The sequence below is a fragment of the Mus pahari genome, chromosome 10 (assembly GCF_900095145.1).
Source record: "Mus pahari chromosome 10, PAHARI_EIJ_v1.1, whole genome shotgun sequence".
NCBI lineage: Eukaryota > Metazoa > Chordata > Mammalia > Rodentia > Muridae > Mus > Mus pahari.
In genome coordinates this window covers 33,964,312-33,969,042 of record NC_034599.1, presented here as the reverse complement: position 1 = coordinate 33,969,042, position 4,731 = coordinate 33,964,312, and the positions used below count along the sequence as shown (strand labels likewise).

At 36.4% G+C, this 4,731-nt stretch overlaps 1 pseudogene; it reads right to left on the bottom strand.

The window, feature by feature from the left end:
- Positions 1-551: 551 nt before the first annotated feature.
- LOC110328674 lies at positions 552-1,461 on the bottom strand (annotated as a pseudogene).
- Between the last annotated feature and the right edge of the window lie 3,270 nt (positions 1,462-4,731).

Below are 4,731 nucleotides of genomic sequence, written 5' to 3'. Positions count from 1 at the left end.
TCTTTTATCTCTGTTCTTCACTTGTTATTCTCTTTTTAGGTTGATATCATTTCCACACTATTTACATAGATTCCTGTTTTCCAGTTATAGTCAAGAATATATGTGTCCCTGGGTTTAGAGACTATACCAAATTGTTGTTGTCATCTCCTGGGTACAATAGTGACACAATTGAAGATAGTGACTCTCCAAATCCCATATTCCATCAGTCTATAGATAGTTCTGTAATGGGAAGTATTACTAATGACTTTTTCAATAGACATATATCTAAACTGCTTTCTAAATATTTACATATATACCATTCAACAAAACATATTTTTCACAATTTTATTGGAAAACGTGAATCAATGGTACATGGTAAGGCATTATTTTAAATCTAGATGCTTCGTGTAGTATCACCCTTAAAACACTACCTGTCTAAAATACAGAATGCTCTGAAATTAATCCCACCTCCACAAAAAAAATTGTGCTATATATTAAAAGAGAGAAAAAATAGAGAGAACTTATTTTTATAAGATTCACTTCTCCCATCTATCATTTCAGAAAAGTAAAGTTTACCTCCCTATTGAGAATCTGCCCAGTGCTTTCTTCACATCTTTATGTCTCAAACTATATATTAATGGGTTCAACATGGGGATCACTGTGGTATAGAACACAGAAGACACCTTCTTTGCTCCAGAGAGTTACTTGAAGAAGGCTTGAAATACATGAAGGTGATAGACCCAATGAGTATCCCCACAGCCATGACATGAGAGCTGCAGGTTCCAAAGACTTTGGACCTGCCCTTTGGTGAGCTGATGTTCAGGATGCTGCAGATGTTAAAGACATAGGAGATGGCAATGGCTAGAGTGGGCACTAAGGTTTTGATCCCTCCAATAATAAATAAAAGAAGTTCATTGAGACATGTTAGAACAGGAAAGGCTAAGGAGGGGGAGAACATCACAGAAGAAATTACTTATGATGTGGGATTTACAGAAGCTCAGATTCATCCTAGCACTTGTGTATGCCAAGACAGAAAAAATGCCTAAGGTAAAGGAAACCAGCCCTGACAGTGAGCAGATTCTAGAGGACATGATCCTATTATACAGCAATGGTCTGCAGATGGCCACATAGCGATCATATGCCATAACAGTCAGGAGGTAACCCTCAGTCACTACAAAGACCACAAATAGAAAAAGCTGTGCCATGTACTCAGAATAGATAAATGTTTCTTCCCAAGGAAGTTTACCAGCATTTTGAGTGTAATGATAGTGGAATAACATAGATCAACAAAGGATAAGCTGCTAAGGAAATAGACCTGGGAGTGTGCAGCAGTGAGATAAGCAAGATCATGACCAGGTTCCCCACTACTGTCAGCACATAGATACCCAGGAACAGAAGTAAGAGGGGCAGCAGGAGCTGAGGCTGCTGTGTTAATCCCACAAAGACAAACACAACTGTTGCAGAATGACTACCAGTTTCCATTATTTGAAGGTTTCTGGGGAAATAGAAAATAAGTCTTTAGTGTACTATCATACAAACATATATATGCCGACCTCATTAAAAACAAAAAAGTATACAATAGAAGACCTTAACTCTTCTTCAGGATGAAACCAAAGTTTCACAGAGATTAGAGAAGTGCCAAGCTATTATTTTTATCTGTGAATGTAGATCACAAAATAAAGTGCTTCTTTAATAACTTAAAAACATTTGCCTCGGGCTGGTGAGATGGCTCAGTGGGTAAGAGCATCCGACTGCTCTTCTGAAAGTCCGGAGTTCAAATCCCAGCAACCACATGGTGACTCACAACCATCCGTAACAAGAGCTGATGCCCTCTTCTGGAGTATCTGAAGACAGCTACAGTGTATAATAAATAAATAAATCTTAAAAAAAAATTTTGCCTCCTGTATTTAACAGCAAAATATTTTTTCCTTATAGGGACTAATTTTTCTGCTACTGAACCATTTTTTTTTTCTGCAAACAAAGAATAGAAATTCTGGGTGTGTTGTGTTATTCATTTAACTACACAACTCAAGGAGCTCAGACATTATTGGGGTGGCCATGAGGCCAGTTTTGGCTACACAGTATATAGTATTAATCTGGCATCTATTCTTAAATCTTATCCTCAGAAACACACACATGCACATGCACACGTGCACATACACACACAGCTCTGTGGACAAACAATACAAATTTTTATTAAAATAAATCAAGCAATAATAAAAAGGGAAAAAGTTTATGGAAGATTTTACTACTCTTTCTCAAGTAACTTTACATATAGCTTTTTTTAAACTGGATGTTTTATATATTTACATTTCAAATGTTATCCCCTTTCCCAGTTTTCCCTACCCAAACCCTGATCCCATCCCCTTAACCCTGCTTCTATGAGGATGCTCCCCTATCCACTCCTAACTTACCACCCTGGCATTCCGGTACACTGGAGCATTGAGCCTCACAAACAAGGATATGATGAAATCTCAGAGATATTGCATTGAAAACAGTTTTGTTATCTTTCTTTTTTTAATAGCAAACTGGAGGGAGGTAGCCATGTACTTGTGCAACAGTCATTGAGTCCCTACAAGAAGAAAACTGCCCCTAAACAAGATACTCAGCCAACTACCTCCCTGTTCTCTACTACATCGGGAAAGACTGCTCCTCAGCTGGTTCTCCACTGTGCTATGATCTGTAGTACAGTTGCTTTCCCCAGGCTTCAAAAAGCTCTTCAAAGCATCGCCACTACCTGCTGAGAAGACTTTTAGATGTTCCAGAGACAACATTCTCAAGGCCCACCTACAGGCTCTCACCTGTACGAGAGAGACCCCAACAACCGGGTGGTGGGGGATGAACTTTTTCCCTCTTTATAAACTGTGAACTTCATTAAACAGTGGGCTTTGATCAGAAAAAAAAAGGAGAGTATCCCCCACACACAACCATTCTCAAAAGTATCAGCTACTTAATACCTTAACTATAAGGTAAGAAAAGTCCATTATTACTCATGAAACTTCAAAAAGCAATGGACAGTCATTACAAGAAAGGAACAATAGAACCACTTGCTCTGGAACATGCTAGAAAAAGGATGTAACTATAAACTTGATCCCTTTAGTAACTGATGACCACAGTGTTTTGAGCCTAGAACTACAAAAGTAGAAGCACGTGCTACATTTCTTCCCTCAAAAAATATAGTGAGTCCAGCATCTTCCAGTTTAAAATGCTTTTATTATGGAGTCATTATTTGGGAAAGAGTGTTGTCAGAGTACAATTGTTTCTTCAATATAGAAATGACTGCTAGAGATAATGGTTGGCCCCTTCTTCCTTCTTCCTCTCCTCTGTCCTACCTCATTCTTACTTACATATAATACATTGACTCAGTGAAGTTTTTACCTACATTATGACATTCAGTTCTTTAGAACACTTAAAAAGTTATATATATTTTAATGATGAAATCAAAATTCAAAATTTAAGAGTAGATTCAACACTTGAGTAAAGAGTATATGGTTCTAGAACAATCTTTCACCAGTTTTACCTTAGACATTGTTGATATTTTCCTGATATTTACCATCTAGCTGACCACAAACTTGAGCAGATGAGAGATTGTCAATATGAATCATTTTAGATGTCAGAGTATAGTCCAGATTTCTAAACCTTCCCTGAAAGTGCAATTCTAGATAATGTACAAGATTAAGAGCATGGGGTTTCATGGACGTGAAAACCTGAGCATGGATCTCATTCCAGAGAGGCTTAAAACATGAACCTAATTCCAAAATGAGTAACTTATCTCAAAGTTTTATCTAATTTCTAGAAAACTAGGTCTTGAAAAATTTGTAAAAAGGGAAAATAGATGTTTCTGGCTTTAAGAAAGCTTATCAAAAGGGAGATTAAATATTTGCAAACAAAACAAAACAATATTCTTACAAAGCATCCTGCAAGGAAAATAAGCCCTGTGTGAATAGATATGACATGTTTCCTACAATATAGTCTTTTGATGATCATTAAAGACAAATACAAAGAACAAAACCAACAAACAAGTAGTTATGATTTCAAAGGATTGTTTCTATAGTCCTCTTTCATAGACAGTTAGAAAGAACATGAATATATTGAAATCATCAGAGTGTGCACCTGTCTGGAAATACAGATGTCTAGAACACTGGTTAATGCCATATGTTTTGGGCAAAAAAGATAAATTAGATCAAAACACTGAAATAGTGGATAGAGTCACCGTCAATAAAGGCTTCATTTCTAAAGATAACTGCATTGCTGACCAGTATAACACTTTGGGCAAGTCATTTGGTGAGCTTTAGTGTGGAGTGAGAATTAGAATACAACTCTCTAAGAATTCCTGACCAACCAAACCACGATTCTCAACTTTCAATATAATACTATACATTTAAAAACTTGCATATGTTCATAGAGTTTGAAGATGTGAAAATACAACAGATTGGAATTGGGAATATATATCTGTGTATATCTTCTTCATCCCAAACTCTTAACATAGGTGTGGGTGTTGAAAATATATTAACATTTGACAATATTTGACTTTTATACATTTTCTATGAGTGGAAGTTCAAAGTGAGGTTAGAAGTACATAACACTATTCTGGAAGCATGGGAGAAATTATGGCATTAACTCTTTATCTTGTCAGGTATATTTTGGCTAGTACTTCTAAGGTCAGGATGAATCTAAGAAGAGATTAATGATGTATCTCCACATGATCTGAAATGATTCCTGTTTACCAAGGGATATATTTAAGGTTGCTTT